This window comes from Lepus europaeus, chromosome 9 (genome assembly GCF_033115175.1).
Source record: "Lepus europaeus isolate LE1 chromosome 9, mLepTim1.pri, whole genome shotgun sequence".
Taxonomy (NCBI): domain Eukaryota; kingdom Metazoa; phylum Chordata; class Mammalia; order Lagomorpha; family Leporidae; genus Lepus; species Lepus europaeus.
The window spans coordinates 133896-153348 of NC_084835.1; the positions used below are offsets into that span (position 1 = coordinate 133896).

Consider the following 19453-nt stretch of genomic DNA (forward strand, 5'->3'; position numbering starts at 1 on the left):
CACAAATAGGAAGTCACCCTATAAACCAGCTCACTGGCCTTTAAGATAAAGATTGGCCTTGAGGTATTTCTGATTGGGGGTGGGACACCTTGGCAACCTGCACAAGTGTCAGTGCCTTAAAGCATGAGATCTGATCACTTGCCACTTTCCCAGCTATGTGCATATAATGTTACTGGCCCTTTAAAAATCCAGTTTCTGACTCCACAGCCTCCCAGAGCTGAATCACACATATTAATGTTCCACTGCACAAAACACAGGATTTCACCTTTTTATTTGCTCCTGAATGGTTGGCCTTTGATTTTTAATATGTGTCTTTTTGTTCTTGTATTAAAGGACAAGGTAAAGGAATATTGACTGTGTCTGCATTTAAGATGGTCGTTAGCTGAGGGTGGCTGCTTTGTGTTGCCCATGCTGTCTTTGAAGGATCCTTTCTCAGGGGAGCATTCTGCTTTCCTTTATCACAGCCTTGGCCAGAAAACCCCTCGGAACTGCTAGACTGAAATGCTGCTTCCAAAACTACAGCTCTTGGCTAAACAGTTTTTCTAGGAGTGATGCCATATCACCAGCGACTTGCTGTTGCCAAAAGCCACGGCTCTTCCGCTGGCCCTGCTCTGGGAATGGTACCAAATGATGGTTCAGGCTGGGGGTGGCAGTAAATCAGCAGCAAAAGCTCAAAATACACCCCAGCTTTTAATGCCTTTTATTTGCTTTCCAGATGACTGGCCTATCTCTCTCACCTTCTGCTTCTCTTCCCTTTCCCCTCCCTTCGTGGCTGACAGCAGCATTTTCACTTGACACAGCCCTTCTAATTGTGAGAGAAAATTCACACCTTTCGAGGCTAACACTGCCCAATTTTCACAACTGGTAAGACCGTGTAGCCTTCCCCAGCACCTGTGCACTGCTCTGCATGATAGAGTAGGATTGTTTCCAGTGGGATATGGGTCTGAACCAAGCGTCAGACGCCGGGTTGCAGCCAGGAGAGGGACTGAAGCAGCAGCAGGAGGCGTCTTTCAGCTGAAAACGTCACTTCCTCAAAGTCTGCCTTCGGGTTCCAGCGAGCTCAGCCTACAGCGCTGTGAGCTCCTTGGGCCAGGAAACCTGGATCTGGTGACTGCGACTGAGAATTTGTTAGTAATGCAAATCCATCATTGTAGAGAAAAGCCTGGAGGTGCTTCTTGGATGTGGAATTTTTGGGCCATCTGTCTCCGTTTTTCATTCCTTTAAAAAAAATATGGGTTTCTTTCTCGGTTCCTGGTTCTGCTGCTCTCTCCTTCTCCCTTCCCTTTCCTTCTTTCCTTTTCTCTTCCCTATCTTTTCTGTCTGCTTGCTTTCTTAAAATTGGATTGCCTAGGGTAAAGAGTATTACATATGTGCTGCCTTAATTACTGTCTCCACGTAGCCGTGGGTGGCTATTATTTCCTCATTTATATGCAGTGTCAGAGGCCCAGAAGTATGTGTGTCATTTTCACGTTCTGGGTGTCATGTAATACGTTGTTGGATATTTGATGAAAAAGCGGCGACTGGCCTTGCTGTTGTACTTCTCGTGGCACGCTAACCCTGGACGAGTGACTGATGCTTGGCAGGTGGATGTGGGGCAGTGTGTTGCAACCGTCCCGATGTCGGCCACTGAGACGCTGGGCAAGGACAGAGCCCCGTGCTCTGGAGGACTCTCTGGGTCTTGGAAGGCGCCAGCTCCTCAGCCCAAGTTTTTTGTCTCTTGTGGCCCTCTGACCTTGAAAGTGTTTTCCTACAGCCACAGTATTTTCCCAGTTGGAGTTTTATTCACTACCCTTTGTTTCGACTTTAGAAAACACACCACATGAATAATGACGCCTCAGGCAAAGAAATGGCTTCAGCAGCATGATTTAACCTTAGGACAAGCCCGGCTCTCGCTTGCCTTTGTGGTTTGCCACAGCAGTCAGTAGGAGCTGTGTCCACACACGCACAGAGGGAGGTGAGGCTTCATGGTCAGCAGGTACCAGAAGTCCGCCGGTTCGTTTTCAGGGCGCTTCATTTGGTTGCATCTGAGGCGGGACCGCGTCCCCCGCAATTCCGGCCGGACCCACAAAGGTCCCCCCCGGAGCGCGCGGGACATTCCCTCGCCATCAGTGAGAACCTGGGTGCAACAGGATGGAGTGGTGGGGAAGATTAAAGGGGTTCGCAGGTCAGTTGTGCGACAGCCTGTAACTTCCCCATAATTGGGACCCTAAAATGAATGTGGCTTTTTGTTGGTGGACTCTGTGAGGCAACCGACGTGGCTTTTGCCCTGGAAATGTGGGTAGCAGGCTGTCTTCTACCGTCGGAAGGCAAAATTCCGGACTTCAGTGTCCGGGTAGAAGCCGAGAGGGCGAGTGCCCGGCTCCTGGAGCGCGTGTGCGCCGGCGTGAGGCGGACAGCGCGGCGCCTTCCGTCTTCCAGCCGCGAGCCCCGAGCCCCGCGCCCGGCACGCGCGGGAAGCGGAGCCGGCGTTGCCCGCGCCCGAGCGCCACGCCCCTGCGCCGCGCAGCCCGCGACGCCCCGGCCGGCGGCGTGCGCGGAATCGGAACCGCGCGCAGCCTGAGGGGAGCGGCGCCTGAGGATTCCCCCGTCTTGGGCCGCGGAGGTCCCACCGCGCTGGACCGGAGACGCTGGAAAATGACCCGCGAAGCCGTGGCTTCCACCTGAGACGAAGCCTCGAGCTCGCAGCCGCCGCGTCCCGGGAGGTGGGTCAGAGCGGCGTGAGGCGCGGCGCGGCGGGAACCTCCCCTGGGTCCGCCCCGAGCTGCGGCCCTGCCGGTCCCACCCCCGCCACAAGTCGCCTGGGTGCCCAGGTCTCCCGGGACCCGACCGCGCGGCGCCAGGAAACCCAGGTGTGCGGGAGGGGGCGTGCGGGGCCCTGCCGGCCGGGTCCGGGCGCCACACGAAGCCGGGCGGGCTTCCCTAGCCGGAGGGGTCCGCTCTGGACGAAAGGCCGCGGAGCGCAGCCGGGGGCGAACCCTCCTGGGTCGGGACCCCCTTTCCCAGCAGAGCCCGGGCTGAGCCGGGTTTGAGTGCGCGGGGTTGGCAGAGGGAGGAGTGGCCTTCCGTCCTCTCTCCACGCTTGGCAGGGGGGCTCCAATCCCCACCTCGGTGGTACCTCGGAGCCTGAGGTCGGTCCTGGGCTCCTCACCCCACCCTGTCCATTTCCAAGATAATAGGGTTCCCCATCCGACTCCTAGGAAGACCCCGGGGTATGGTGGGTTCCCCGAAAGCTGCAGGCTTGCCGTGGGGGACCGCGGGGGTCGCTGATGAGAAAATGGGGAGCGCGCACTCAGCCCTGCAGACCCCTGTGGGGGCGAGCGCGGGGCCGGTTGTCATGGCTCCCGGCTGCCGGGTGCTGGGAGTGGTACCAGCCCCGGCGACCCCTCCTCTTTGTGCAGCGCCTCACCCCCCCCCCGTACCCCGCCCCTCCTGTCTCTGTCTCTGTCTCCATTTCTCCTGCGTGGGGAGGGACAGGGAGGAACGATTCATTTGGAGCTCAGGGATTGGAGCGGGAGGCTGGGGGCGTCCGGCCCGCCCTGCCCGCCCTGCGCGCCGCGAGCCGCACCTCCCACCCGGCAGGCTGAGGAGCCGGGCTGGAGTCGGCCGGAGCCGGCGCCGCGTGTGCCCAGGTACCCAGGTGCCCAGGTACCCAGCCAGGGGCGAGCGCTGGGGGCGGGGGGACGCAGGGCGGGCGGGTGGCCGGGAGGGCGGGGCCGGGTCGCAGCGGCAGTCCTCCTGGACAGGTGCAGCGGCGGCGCGGGGTGCTTGTCGCGGGCGTTCCTGGCTCAGCCCCTGGTCGAGGGCCGCGCGGGGCGCAGCCCGGGGCCTGCCCAGCCATCCCCGCGGGAGCGCGCCGGGGCGGGGGGTTTCACGAGCGCGCGGACTGGACCGAGATTCCCGCACCCTCGCCGCCGGCTCGCGCAGGGCAGAGTCTGGGGGCGCGCAGGTGGGCTGGCCTTCCAGCCGCACCACCTGGGTGACGTGTGACCGTCCGTGCTTCGGTGCTCCTAAGCGATGAGGGACCAGCGGCCCCCAAGTCCAGTGGCTCGGGACTGGAAGGGGATCGGGCCGACAGTCTGACGCGCGGCGAGCACTCCAAAGTTGGCCACGGTCGCCGACAGCGCCTCTGCTAACGTGAAGCAGCCCGCCGCTTAGTCAGGCGCGCGCATTCTCTCCTCGCCTCTATTGAAGGCAGAGTTCTGTTTTCTAATTTTAGAGCGTCATCTCCCCAAGTCCCGCAGGGCAGCCTGACGGGAGGGCGCGGGTTCCCAGGAGAAGTGATGGGGAGGGAAGCCGTCGGGGAAAATGAGCGTCACCTGCACAGCTGCGAGTCGGCTGCTGTTTCCCCTGTGTCGCCTGCCGACAAACCTGAGTTCGCGTCTCTCTGACCCCGCTTGGAGCGGGGTTCTGGATTCCTGCGTACGCACAGCTCCCCGCACTGGGTCTCCGAGGGCCACCTGGGCCTGCCGCGCGGGTTGCGGTCCCACCTGCGAGCTCCTGGGTGTTGCCGGAGAACCAGTGCAAACAACCTCAACACTAGGCGGCGACAGCGGGGCCCTGGCGGCGGTCCGCGCGTGGACCGTGGTGATAATGCAGAGTTTGCGGGTTGTTCTCTGTTGCCTCTGGACTCAGCGGTGATTTCCTCTAAGATGAGGCTGCAGGCGGTTCCTGTGGGCGCTCCGCCCACACACCGACCCAGGGGAGTACGTTGCGCTTGATATATTCATTACCCTGGAGTTAATGCTGAATGCGCTGGTTTTAAATAAATTTTAAAAGGCCATCTATTTTTTAAGATACTGGCATGTCTTCCTGGATTTAGTCAAGGGAAGCCAGGTGGAGGTAACCATCAGAAGATTCTTAGTAGCTTTTATGAAATAAGGTCTACTTAGAAACATGTTTGCTGGATAGAAATCTGATTTTCTAGCTACATCCAATTCTTTGAAGATAGGAGGTTGTTTGACCCAAAATGGCTTCGTTGAAATCACTGTCTGATTTACTTTGTGGAGAATTGAACTTATTATGATCAAAAAAGGTTTACAATTCACAATTAAAAAACACACACACAGTGAAGCAAAGTTTAGTGAAAAGAAACCATAAAGAGAGCACACCCGACAGACCAGGCATGCGTCTCAGTGCAGAACTGAGCCTGCTCTGCCTTCAGACTGGAGGTTTTTTGGATAGGGATCTGGGCTTCCCATTCTTTCTCCTCCTTCCTCCCTCCTCTTTGCTGGGTGAAGGGATTCCTAAATCCCTGCCAGGACTTAATAAGAGCCCTGTGGCATAGGGTGCAGAAGATTCCCCTGGGGAGGGGTAGAGACCCACCCTACCCAGTTATTGATGGAAAGTCAGTACTTTAGATACGGAGTTCTGGCTTGCTTCTACATTTTTCCTCTTTTCACCTCACAGAAATTCCCATTTTTTCCTTTGGCCCCTCCTAAACACATAAGCTTATGTCTACCCAGCTGCATTAACATTCCCCTCTTGAAGAGAAGAGACCCATAATCTTATGGGGGTAACAAAGTCCATCTCTTGTGTTTTCTTTGGAGCTGAGGGACGTAGAGCTGTCTGTGGGTTTCCTCTTGCTGTCTGCCCTAAGGCATGGACTTGTAAGAGATTGGTGCAGTCCAGAGGGCTGATCACATTGCCTGGCAAGATGGACTAGAAGCCCTGCCCCACCATCATCTGGAGCTGGAAGGCTTTTATTCTGTTAGAGACAAGATGAAGGAGGGCAATAAAGGCACATGGTATAAAGAGAAGCAGTGGTTTTTAACTGGTAGAGGAATCAGATGTGAAGCAGCAATGTCAGGAAACACTGTATCCCTTCAGGTGGCAAGGGTTTTGCTTCAGGTGTGGCTTTTGCAAGACAGCCCTCCCATCTTCACAGTGAATGTGTCACCTTTAAAAGGTACCTGTAGGGATCTCTGTGACAGCGTGTGAGAAATTCATGTGGACATATACATATTGTTTCACAGGAGTTTTGGAATTAGATATTTCATTTATTGGAAATTTGCCTTTTGATTATGGCAGCCAACAGTGGGATAGAGTCGAATATTCTTTAGAAACAAAAATTTGGCTTTCAATATTTTATATTTTCTCCAAAAATCTAAGGAGTTATGTATCCAGAAGCCTCAAGTTAGGCTCAAGATGAAAGGTAACAGTGGAAATACATGAGACTCTGGAGGGTGAGCCCAGAATTTGGAGCACGAATTGACATGCAGAAGTGTCAGGAGAGGATGTAGTCTCACTGAGCTGAGGCTCTTCTCCATGGCACACTGCAATGTCTGATTAAATCAGTGCTCATTGTTATTTTTTTAGACTAAGACTGAGAATGCTGTATTTTCAATTATGAACATTTTGATTACAGCTTCATTGTAACTAATTCAGCCTGAAGAGAATGCAATTATTATGGTGATTTACATACAATATGCTAAGTTAACACAGCAGATGAATGAAAGCATAATATTCTTTCTATTCATTCCCGCAAAAATATTATGCTGAGCTTTCTTTCAAGGAAAAGATTACACGATCACCAGCATTTCATGTCGACCTACAAGTAGACTTGGCACTGAGCCGTGCTCTCTGCTGCGGAAGTGAAATCTCTCAGGTTTTGGTGATCACTGCCTGTCCAACCCTCCTGGAGCAGTGGGGGAGGACTTGAAACGATTCTCCAGCTAATTAGATGTGGCGCTTCCTCCTTTCTGTACATCTTTATTGGAGGAAAGATTCTGTATTTTCTAATTTTGGAGGCTGGCTAACACCTTAAACATTACTAATTACTGCAGTTTATTTTATGTGTGTCGCCATAGTGTAGTTAGTTAATTACAGCTTTCTCATTAGCACCATGTAGAGAATAATGAATTAACACATCCCTATGATCAAAAGAACATCTAAGTTTATCTCTGAGAATAAAAGTGTTATTGTGTTGCCTAAAGTCACTATAATTTTCTCAGGAAACAAATTGGTGGAATTCTGTAGCCCGGGTTAGGAAGCTGATGGATGATCTGCACTGATCACAAGCAGGAGAGAGCAGCCTTGCGGTTGCTTGGCAACCCAGCATTATTCTGCAATTTCTTCTGGTATATTTATCCAGTAAACTAGAAAATTCTGTTTTGTTAACGAATGTTTTTAGTCAGTGCACAAATAGACCATAGCTAATTGAGATTTTATGTATTGTGGATAAAAAAATTACCCTTCTTACCTTCTCATTGTGTTTAGATAACAAAAATACAAAGAGGCATATTCCATATTCCATTTAAAGTTTTCTCTAGGATATGCTTATTTTGTTTTCACATAAATTTGCTCCTACCAGAAGAATATAGCTCAAAGATCTCTTTGAGGGTCAAATTATTAAATGTAGGTGTTTGCGTTTGCACAAATAATTTCAGTAAGAATCAGAAACAGCCTTTGAGGTGAGGTTTTCTTGATGGCCTGACAATTGGGCAAATTTAAAGTCCGTATAAATATATGATTCAAGTGGTGCTGGCAGATAATGATAAGAAAAATAAGTGCATTGAATCTGGCAGATCCGTAAGTGCTCTGTGTGTCTTGAGCAGGTTTTCTTTTGGGGTTCTTACTGCATCTCCCTTCTGAGGGCTGGGTGCCACTCATTGCCTCTGTTGGTTGAAGTGGGAGGGAAGCAAAGCAACCAATTTCCCATCTGCTGACCCATATCCTCCCAGCTCCAGGGCCTACAACCAGGCCGTTTTCCTACAACCCTCTGAATGTCAGTGTGCATTCCAAGTTTCCTCTGTGAGTCCCTTTGGGGACCTCCTGCTATTGTCTGCATCTCCTAGACTCCAGCAGTGCCTGGCACATGTGTAATGGCTGAAGGCACTGGCTGTATAGTCCAACTACCAGGGTTCAAAATCAAGTCCTGCCATCTTGTAGATGTATGGTCTCAGCTAACTCATTTTAACTTCTCTGGGACTGATTAAAATCTATGGGAATGGGGATAATATCCATAACCAGCTCATGTGTGTTGTGGGAATTGTCCAGAGCCATGCATGCTGACAATTCAGTAGCACTCGTTAAGAACTCAGTGAGTTTTGGCTTTTTATTATCCTTCTGTAACATGTGAATAGCCAAAGCTGGAGGTGTGTGTGTGTATGTGTGTGTGTGTGTGAATAAGAGTGAGTTGTGATCAGTGTTGCTGTCCAAGGGAAAACAGTGATACCTAGGTTAATTCTGTTCACAGAACTGTAGTGATGAATATATTTGAAAGATCTGCGATTAGTGGTGCTCAGATTTTTCTGGGGTTAGAATCACCTGAGAGCTTGCACAGCTGCCAACCTGGATCAATTCAGTAGCAATCTCTGGGGCAGGAGCTGGGTACCTGGAATTTTGAGTGCTGCCAGAGCAGAGCCACGGCCTTAGACCTGGGCAGGGCGTCCCTGCTGTTACCTTGATGCCTGGTTGGAAAAGACTATGCTGTGACAAACCACTGAGGTTTTTCTTACAAATCCTATTGGCTTAGATAGCACTCTATTTTCTGGCGATCTCAAGTGCATTTTCCTTTACTTTTTATAATTTTGTTTTTCAACCAAATGTCTCTAGGAAGAGGTCAAGAAAAAAGTCATTATCCTGATTTTGCATATGAATGGAGTGAACCACACTAAAATGAAATGATTTGACCAGATCCAAACCCAGCCATTGAGATTCCTGTGACTTTTGAGCTCTGTGTCTGCATTTTCCCTTGAGATTTCAAATAGGAGAGGAGAGTTATTGCTCTTGGCCTAAATTACTGTATGTGAAACAGCTGCAAATATGAGACTTTCAATGTGTTTTTACTATGCTTGTGCAGTGTAAAGAAAAACAGATTTGTTGTTTCTAAAGAAGAGGCACATGGTCTATTTAGGAGCCAAGCCAATGTTCTTTGGGCTGAACCCAGCCAATAGAGAATGGCCTCTGACCAATGGGCTGCCAGGTGAGACCCGGCCTTCGTTGGAGGGGCCTGGCCTCTGTCAGATGGGAACACCTAGCTCTTCTCCAGAGTGGCCGAAGCCTGGCAGCTGGCAGAAGGGAGCCAAGTGGGAGTGGTCTGACAGGATCTTTTCTCCTGGGACAGAGCAGCATAGGGGAATCGGAGAGTGTGTTGAAGACTCCCAGTACACCTCGAAGGCTTCCAGTTCCTGTTATGTGAATAAATGGGGGAGGAGGCAAGATTGAATCACCAAACACAGTGCAAAAATAGAGAATCTTTAAGTTTGGTTTCGGGACCACCCTCCTCTTACCCCTTCCCCCATTCCTGTCAGGGAATGCTTGGGGTGAATTTCCGCTGCAACCTCTAGACTTCAAACAGATTTCCCCTGTTCCTTGTGTTCTCTGCTTCCCCAGTCGAGAGCTGATGGGCAGAGAGAATCAGGTAAGGCCGTGTCTCTGGCAGCAGGTTTGTGTTTCTGCAGAGGCCTCTGCCTGTGGCGAGCTTCAGCTGTGAGTGGTGACTCTGACGCTAGGGAAAGCGACTGGGGATGCGTCTGTGCCCTGTGTGAGGGCAGCGTGGTGATCTGGAATACTCTGATGCCGGTTGAGTGTATCGTGAACTCAGTCTGTTATTGTGCTGAAAGCCTTCGCTAAAGAATGTAAGGTGACAGCAAATCAGTTTACTATGGGGTGTCCTCTATATACTAGTGCAGAAAAGGTTAACCGAGAAGGTAGATCTTGGCCTTTCTGAGGCTGCAGCATTGGAGACTACGCTTCCTTCATTCTGAAGACTGTCTCTGAAGATTCCTATCACGAGTCACAGTACCTTGCATTATTTGAGTGCTTCATGCTTTTTAGAAAATTTCGCCTCTCATCTGAATTAGTCCATCCTACAGATGGAAACAAGGTTCAATAGCAGAGGTGGCAAGCAGCACGAAAGCTCAAATACCTGATTTGTAACCCGGGTCCTAGCCCACTCTATTGCTTCCACATTGCCTTATTTGAAATAAGAGGGCTGTTGCACAACTGACAGTAAATCTTTTTTTTTTTTTTAAGGAAATTGACACTCAGTGTGTAAACTGAAGGCTATCACAAATCTGGGGAAACCCTGAACACGTGACCAGTTATGTTTCCAGGCTTGGGGGTAGTAGCCCTGTCCAAACCTAGGGAGATTATATTTTATAAGCCTGCTCAACACTGTGATACTTGGCTTTATCTTTGTTGCAGATTCAATGAGACAAAGAGAACGATAAGTTTCTTTTTTTAAAAAGATTTATTATTTTATTGGAAAGTCAGAGTTACACACAGAGAGAAGGAGAGGCAGAGAGAGAGAGAGACAGAGAGAGAGAGAGAGGTCTTCGATCCACTGGTTCACTCGCCAATTGGCTGCAATGGCCGGAGCTGCACCGATCTGAAGCCAGGAGCCAGGAGCCAGGAGCCGGGAGCCAGGAGCTCCTTCTGGGTCTCCTACGTTGGTGCAGGGACCCAAGAACTTGGGCCATCTTTCACTGCTTTCCCAGGCCAAAGCAGAGAACTGGATTGGAAGTGGAGTAGCTGGGACTCGAACCGGCACCCATGTGGGATGCCAGCACTGCAGGTGGCAGCTTTACCTGCTGTGGGACAGTGCCAGCCCCAAGAATGGCCAGTTATTAAAAAAACTTATGTGGAGTACTTGGTGTTAGAGATGGGGCTAGGGCTGGACCAGCGGGCACTTGGACGACACTGTCATTAGTCCTGTGCTGGTTTGCAGTCTCTACATCAGTGCTTTGAGGAAAGTGCTGTCATCATGACATCTGTTGTAAGCTAGAAGGTGCTTATCCAAAGCCTCGAGGTCTAGCTTGCAGGAAGCAGAGGAGGATGCTAGCTCTGCACTGGGGGTACCACCCAGTCTCCCTTCCACTGCTCTGTGCTGCCTCTAGACCGTCTTCCTCCACACAGATTTTCTCTTCTGGCTTTGATTTCTGAAAGGCATGGTGCCCATCAGTGCCCCTTGACTGGCAGGATTCTCCAGCTATGGTCCTCACACCGTTGTCCAGGTAAACAGTGGATGTAGCAGTAATCCTGCTAAGGTGGTGCACACCTGTCCCAGGATTGGGGCATTAAAAAGAGGTTTTACAACCCTGAATGCAAAAGCTTAGGGTGAGGGAGTGCTATGGAAGAGATATGTGGGAGTAGGGCAGAGAAAGGGAATTGTGTGCTCACCAAAATCATGTCTTAGAAGCTTTTGACCCTCTTGTCTTTGCTGCACTGGATCCTGAGCTTAAATACAGGCAAAACCCAACCTTGCCCTTCTCAAAGCATTTTCTTGCCATCCTTATCAATTCTTTTTCCTTGGAAGAAATATTTTTTCTTTTTAAATTTTTTTGTTCTATTTATTTGAAGGGCAGGCAGACAGGCAGAGAGCAAAATCTTCCAACCACTGATTCACTTTGCAAATACAACAGCTGGGGCTGGGGCAGACCAAACACATGTTTTTGATATGATATCAATATGCAGAGGTTCCCTTTACCACTGTAACTGGTTACATTACGTGATTGGTGTTTCCACAGAGGTGTGAATTTCTGCCTTCCAAGTTGAGATAGGAATAGTTGACAGTGGCAGATGCTGTGTCCTAGCTTGGCCATTTGAAGTGGCTTGAAATGATGCCAGTCAAAATTATGGTACTGTCCTTAATAGCAGCAGTCAATTAAGACAAACCTTTAGAGGAAAGAAATGTACCTGTATTGCAGGCATGGTCAATTTATTAGACAGTTTTGAGAAGTTCTTGATATTTTGGTTTGGCGTACTTAGTAGTAAATGTTAATATTTTTTTTCCAAATTTGCATAGTATAGGTATCATTCCTAAAAGCTGAGTGACAGTGTTAATAGTTACGTTATGTAAAGCGTCAAACGAAGGTAACAGTTTTACCATCTGTTATTTCAGGTTTTGGTCACTGCCCATCAATTTTACAAATATATTGTTTTCTTTCTATAAAGAAGACATGAACGAATGGATAAAAGTAGAAAGCCAAAACAAAGGTGTTTAAGTTTGACCTTAACTGCGTATTGCTTTGTGACCTCTGCAATTCTCAAGAGGAGCCAGATTTCAAAGGTGTACACTGTATGCTACTCCAAAGTATAGAAGTTTCTGCATGTGATTGATTTGGGCTCAATAGGTTTTGTTTGTTTTTTTTTTTTTTAAAGATTTATTTTATTTATTTGAAAGAGAGTTACAGAGAGAGGTAGACTTAGAGAGGTCTTCCATCCACTGGTTCACTCCCCAGATGGCCGCAACAGCCGGAGCTGTGCTGATCCAAAGCCAGGAGCTTCTTCCGGGTCTCCCATGTGGGTGCAGGGGCCCAAGTTGGGCCATCTTCTACTGCTATCCTAGGCCATAGCAGAGAGCTGGATCAGAAGAGGAGCAGCCAGGACTAGAACGGATGCCCATATGGGATGCTGATGCTTCAGGCCAGAGCTTTAACCCACTGCACCACAGCGCCAGGCTCATCAATAGGTTTTGAACACAGTTGATTTGCTTCAAGTAATAATAAGGGACCAGCGTGGAGTAATTCAGGTGCAACACATGAGTGCTTCTGTGAGTCAAGCTTGAGTAGATTAGATTTGACCTAAACCACTGTCACCTCAAAGAAAAAGGCATCCGAGCCACGTATAAAAACTGATATGAGCTGTTTGAATTGGAAATTGACTTTGACACACAAAAGCATCTATTGAAAACTTGGTCACTCCCCTCCTGCTCCTGTTTCGATGGCTGTATGCTGAGGGTAGAAACAACATTCACCACTGCCTCCCCTGGCGGTTGGAGGATTGATGAACTGTTGTTTGTTCAGTGCTTTGAAGATAAAGGTGCCAGTTATTATTATTACTAATAAACCATTTTTCTCCAGTGTGATTTTGGACAGCAGCCATTACAAACCCATCATTGCATTTAACACTAAAACAGTCTGCAGAGCCTCATATTTACTGCCTCAAATAAGCCTACCCTCCATTTCCTCTGCCCTGCAAATTTAGAGCTGGCGTCAGTGGACAGTAGGGTGCTACCGTTTCCCAAGTCCATTTCAGATACGGTTTGGGTCCTCTGCTTCTGCAGAAAGCTCCACTGCGAGAGACAGGTTTGGCTGCACTCCCATCTCTGTGCCTTAGGAATGGAGTGGGATCCCTGTTCTAGGTTGTTGTTCAGCCAGATTTACATTGCAGCTGCTTGTCTTTGAAGAGTGCATCTTCTTGGTTAGCAGGTGCTGGCATGGTGAGTGAAATGGGCCTCCTCTGGTGGTTGTGAGTGTTCCAGCGAGAGGGGAATGTGTGCACGGCTCACAGCGCACTGTTCCTGCTCATGTGGAAGATGGAAGCAATTACACAGCTACCCCCGATCCACAGAAATTAGAAAATAAAGCTGGAGTCTTGAATTACACAGACTAGATTTCAAATGATTGAAGGGCTGTAATTAATATATGGCTTTAAATTCCTTCAATCCCAGTTTATTTTGATCTGTGAAGATGTTCTAAAATATAGGCTGATACAAAGTAGTGTAACTATTTCTTTTTTTAAGATTTATTTTATTATTTATTATTTATTTGTTATTTATTATTTATTTGAAAGATAGAGTTACAGAGAGAGGTAGAGACGGAGAGAGAGGTCTCCCATCCACTGGTTCACTCTCCAGATGGCCACAACAGCCAGAACTGTGCTGATCTGAAGCCAGGGACCAGGTGCTTCTTCCAGGTCTCCCATGTGGGTGCAGGGGCCCAAGGACTTGGGCCATCTTGTACTGCTTTCCCAGGCCATAGCAGAGAACTGGATTGGAAGAGGAGCAGCCGGGACTAGAACTGGCACCCATATGGGATGCTGATGCTTCAGGCCAAGGCTTTAACCCCCTGCACCCCTGCTGGCCCCTAGTGTAACTATTTCTTGCATGTTGCCAGAACAGGGCTCATTTTTCACTACTGTAAATGAGGATATCAAATATTAATCCATGACTGTTGTGATCCTGCCCTGATTTATCAACAGTATTCTAGTATTTAAATCCTAGCCCAGTATTTAAAAGTTGAAAGAGTCCTTATCATGGCCTGCAAAAATTCACTGTGTTTTATTATAGAAATAACTTTCTTAGTAACTGTTCACCCATAATTTAGAACCATTCTAATAAGTCTAACTGTCTGATGATAGAGCATAAACTGAAGGAGAGAGGCGAAATCTTGCAGATTCATCCACAGCTACTCTATCTTCAGTAAGGAGGGATGGAGAGGCTAACAAAAGGTAACTCAGGAGTCATGATGACTGCAGAGTGCTCCTGTGTCATTAAGAAATTACAAATTAGTTTAAAAAATAAATTTTGAAATTTACTTACATTTTTGAAAGATATGTCTATTTGAAAGATTATATCTCTTGGGGCCGGCGCTGTGGCTCACTTGGTTAATCTTCCACCTGTGACGCGGGCATCCCATATGGGCACTGGGTTCTAGTCCTGGTTGCTCCTCTTCCAGTCCAGCTCTCTGCTGTGGCCTGGGAAGGCAATGGAGGATGGCCCAGGTGCTTGGGCCCCTGAACCCACATGGGAGACCAGGAGGAAGCTCCTGGCTCCTGGCTTCGGATTGGCACACTGCGCTGGCCCCTGGTGGCCATTTGGGGGGTAAACCAGTGGAAGGAAGACCTTTCTCTCTGTCTTTCTCTCTCTCTCTCTCTCTCTCACTATCTAACTCTGCCTGTCAAATTAAAAAAATAAAAAAATAATAAAAAGATTATATCTCTATCTATGTATCTTTCTATCTATAGACAGAGAGAAAGCATTTCCATCTGCTGGTTCACTCCTCACATGCCCAAGACAGGCAGGGCTGGGCCAGATTGAAGCAAGAAGTTGAACTCAACCTGGATCTCCCATGTGGATGGCAGGGATCCAATACTTGAGCCATCACTGCTGCCTTCCTAGGGTGTTCATTGGCAGGAAGCTGGCTTGAAGCAGAGAAGCAGGTGCCTGAACCAGGCTCTCCCTTAAGGGATGCAGGCATCTCAAGTGGTGACTTGATGGCTGTACCACATGCAAGCCCTGCAAATAGGACTTTGCATTGCCCACTGCCAGTGCCTTGAGTGTGGTTGTCACAACCATCACTGACAACACTTTGTAAATGCTCTTATGGTTCCCTTGTCTTCTGAAGATGGACTCGTGCTGTTTTTGTCATTAGTTTTGTTGAATATTGTGTGGGGGAATTCACTATATGGTCTAAAGCTCTTTAAGAACTCAGTAGGTTTGAGTTTTTGATATAAGACTCTCGGGGTATCAGTAGGGAAGTAAACAGATCATGTGCTGCTTGTACTGGGAAGTAAACACCTGCATCCTTGCGTGGAGCTAAGAGGAGAAATGACAAAAATGGTCCAGAAACGTGTCCAGGTAACCCTTTATTTCATACATGAGGGACATTGATTCATTTGATGTTAAATGATACCTTCCAGCAATAACCACCTTTGAAATATTATGACTTTATGGGTCAGGAGTTCAGGCATTGGCTCAGTGGGTGACTGCTCACTTGGCAACAACTGAGGTCTTGTGGCTGGGGTGGGCCGGTGGTCTCCTCACATGTGTGGTCCTGTGGAAGGATGACTGAACTCTGCTGGAGGCCTCTTCGGGCTCTCATAGCCTCAGTTCCCCTGTTGGTCTTTCTAGCAAAGTCCTTCAACATTTTACAAGTTGGCTCAGGGCTCAAGAGTCTGACTTGGAAGCGTCTCAGTTCTCTTAAAGGCTGGTCCCAGACAGCCCAGATTCATAGAAGGCGCACATCCAGTCACCTTGCTGGGGGAAGAAATAGAAAGAAAGCTGTGCTCATTGACAACTGTCATTCTCACCTGTGATTGATTACAAAGCCACTCTGTTCCAGGGAACACTTCTTTTGCCCCTTCCCCCAGTTTTGATATCATCCAGACTTATTAACAATTTTTAATCTGTGGGTTCTTGCTATCTATTCCAGAGAAGAATTCTGAATATTAGCACAAGTAGACTATGCAACATGGTAAGTTTTAAGCATTTTATTCAGTGAGAGAAATGCACAGGAAACTGAGGGCTTTAATTAGGAGAGAAAGCAGTCTAAAAGCTAAGTTGGGTCCTTACTAGGCAGAGAGCGGGCCGGGCGCCACGTGGAGCAAGCTAAGCTAAGGTAGCTTAGCACGTGCAGCAATGCAAAGGCAGAGAGCAAGCCATGGGCCCTCCACATCTTTCATATGCTTTCCAAAGGGGAATGGTTACATATCACACAGAGGGAAGGACGAAGGCGTGGTCTCCAGTTTACAAATCTAATCGATTTGATCTTGTCTGCCTGCCAATATCAGGTTGACTTGGAAGAGTGAAGGGTGGTGAACTTTGGGCAGCCTGAGGTCTCATGGCTGCATCTGGAAAGAGGGATCACAATGAGAGGAAGGAGGTGTTGGGCTGGATGGGAACACTGGGCAGGATGGGCTTTTCCGATGCTTTTCCCTCTCCTAACTTGGAAGTGGTCTGGGCTTGGAAGAACCAGGAGTCCCTTGGCAGAAGGGCCGAGGGGAAACCCCAGTGTCAGGAGCAAGGAGGGGGCAGGAGCCAGGTGTGAGGACAGAGGGGCTTCCTGCTGCCTTCTGTTGGCCTGTGAGAGGGAGACAAGCTGGCTTTCTGCCTTGACGTGAGGATGGTGCCCTTGGAGAGGCACTCCCTCAGCTGTGGCCCTCAGCAGCATGGCTGTGGTGCAGAGGGGGCCGAGGGGAGGGGAACAGTGGTTGCTCCCATGTCTTCCTGCTGTGCTATGAAAGCACAGAGCAAGATGGGGGCCAAGAGGTCTTGGGCTGTCTTTCTGCTCAGTGCTCTGGTAACCGTGAAGACTTGCGGCCGTGCCTGGTGAGGGTTCTTTCTGTTCCCATTGCCTCTGCATCTGAACTTCCCTGAATCCTGGCACTGTATTCTTTCTTTTCTCGGTGCTTGGGAGGGAGCCATGTGACTGCGGCTGTCAAGCTTTGGAAGCCTTCGCCCACATAGCCCATAGAGGGGGTGCAGGTTTTGCCCTGCAGTCTTGCCAGAACTCCTTGTAGAGCACTGCACTGTATTTTTAGTATTTCAAAAACTACTTCAACGGACCAAATGCAGTATTTGTAACCCTGGAATGCTGTGGTATAGTGAGCTTAATTCTCTGCCACTGATGCTATGAATTGCATGTGACAGGGACACTGAGTTTTACGTGGGTCCTCTTAGTTTTCTGAGGAGTAACCAGTGGCAGCAGTGAGGCAAGTAGTACAAGTACTCCTGCTCTAGGCCGGGGGAGCTGGAACTCAGCAAGTCTGCTTTTGTCTTATGTTAATGCTGGATCATCTAGCCACTGATGAAAGGTTTCCTTATTCAGAAAGCTGGAAATTTTAAGTGTTAGATTCTATAACCTGAGTGTCTATGAATGTTACATTCTGCTTCCTTAGATTTCAGATCAGAGGAGTAAAGCATGGCAGAGGCGGCCATGGTAACTGGTTGGAGGGGAAGTGGCAGCAGCTGAGGCCTCTGAAGCCAGTCAGTGGCTTTAAGCTGTGGGCTGTGGAACAAGAAAAGCTCACGGAGCCTCCAGATGTGTCCCCCGCTGCCCCTGAAGTCACAAAGCCCATTCTCACTACGGCGGGGAGCAGCCTCTCTCCACTCCCGCTCCAGTGCTTTGCTGATTTCTGCCCACTCTGTTCTTTCTCCACTTTCAGGGGATCGTGAACCCTGCTTCAGCCTTCTCTGCGACATTCAGGTTTATTTCTTCTCACGCTGTTCAGGAAAGTTCCTTGTGGAGGCTTTTCACTGCCAGACCGCGCTGTAGCCTCTCCCTTGCTGGACCTTGGCCTCTTGCAGCCACTCTTCTCCACTGAGGCCTAAATGTCACTGTCAAAATCCCTCTTCCTGCTGTCACTTTGGCTGAGATGTTTCTTCCTGAAAATCCTCCTCGGCTTTGCAGGCCAAGTAACTGTCAGCTTGGCTTCCGCGTCCAGCCAGGCTCAGCTCCCCCGTTCCACGCCATGTCCCTGTAACCCTGGAGACCCCTCTGTCTTCTCAGATTTCCTGTTGTCCTCCCTCCTCAGTCACCTAGTTCTCTGTCCTCTCCTGGCTCACCAGCCTTGCTGCTGGGGTTGTATCTTTGTGCTGCCTGCTGCAGTTCACTTGAATTTTAACCGACTTGCTAAACACACACACACACACACACATGCACGCACACATGCACACATACACACACACATAAACAAGCAAACAAAAAACCCCTTGACTTAAAATGAAGGTTTTATTTCATGACTGTAAATGAAACACCAGTGTCTGAGGCAAACAGTGCCTGGACCGTAGAAATATTAACCACATGCTTGGCAACCTGAGGTCATTACAGTCCAGCCGCAGGCTGCTGCCTGCTGGCCAAAGGCTCTGGCTTGAGTCCTGCCTTTTCTTTCTAAAGCAGGGAGATTGGCAAGGCAGATGTGCTGTTCACGATGTCAGCACCTGCCCAAGATTTGCAGCTTTTTGTTGTCAGAGGGTCACAAGTGCAGGCAGAGGGACGCCTGTCCCTTGCACAGCCAACAGTCACCACAGGCTGGGACTGTTCATTACAGCGCCTCTCTTGACAGACAGAACCTGAGTTTGGCAAAAGGTGCAGTGCTGTCTATCGAATGATCCAGTAATGGAATCACTTCTAAGTTTGCCATTTTGTGATTTCTGAATGTTTTTAACTTTCAGCATTGTTAGTGATGTGTTACTTGCTGGTTCCATGAATCAATAAGTTTCATGAAATTTGTCTATTATCAGCCTAATCTTTTGGAATTGGTATAATGCATGTTCTATATGAGACTAGGTACCTTTAGAGATATTTCAAATATAAGAGTATAGGATTTGAAACTAGCTACCCAGCAAAATATGGCAGAAAATTTAAACAAAAAATGCTGTGTAAAAAATACCTATTTTAGAAGTATATATATATGTATATATATATATATATATATATTTTTTTTTTTTTTGACAGGCAGAATGGATAGTGAGAGAGAGAGAGACAGAGAGAAAGGTCTTCCTTTTTGCTGTTGGTTCACCCTCCAATGGCCGCTGCGGCCGGCGCATCTCGCTGATCCGAAGCCAGGAGCCAGGTGCTTCTGGTCTCCCATGCGGGTGCAGGGCCCAAGCACTTGGGCCATCCTCCACTGCACTCCCGGGCCACAGCAGAGAGCTGGCCTGGAAGAGGGGCAACCGGGACAGGATCGGTGCCCCGACCGGGACTAGAACCTGGTGTGCCGGCGCCGCAAGGCGGAGGATTAGCCTGTTAAGCCACGGCGCCAGCCTATTTTAGAAGTATAAAATGAGGGCTGGCGCCGCGGCTCACTAGGCTAATCCTCCGCCTTGCGGCGCCGGCACACCGGGTTCTAGTCCCGGTCGGGGCACCGATCCTGTCCCGGTTGCCCCTCTTCCAGGCCAGCTCTCTGCTGTGGCCCGGGAGTGCAGTGGAGGATGGCCCAAGTGCTTGGGCCCTGCACCCGCATGGGAGACCAGGAGAAGCACCTGGCTCTTGCCATTGGATCGGCGCGG

The 19453-nt window shown here is 49.2% G+C and overlaps 1 protein-coding gene across 6 annotated transcripts in view; it reads left to right on the forward strand.

The window, feature by feature from the left end:
• The first annotated feature begins 2589 nt into the window (after positions 1–2589).
• Positions 2590–19453, forward strand: part of CHL1 (cell adhesion molecule L1 like) — a 168366-nt gene continuing 151502 nt past the window's right edge. For all 6 annotated transcript variants that reach the window (XM_062200056.1, XM_062200057.1, XM_062200055.1 and 3 more), the window contains exon 1: positions 2590–2702. The gene's annotated coding sequence lies outside the window, so the exon portion shown is untranslated. The remainder of the gene's footprint in view (positions 2703–19453) is intronic.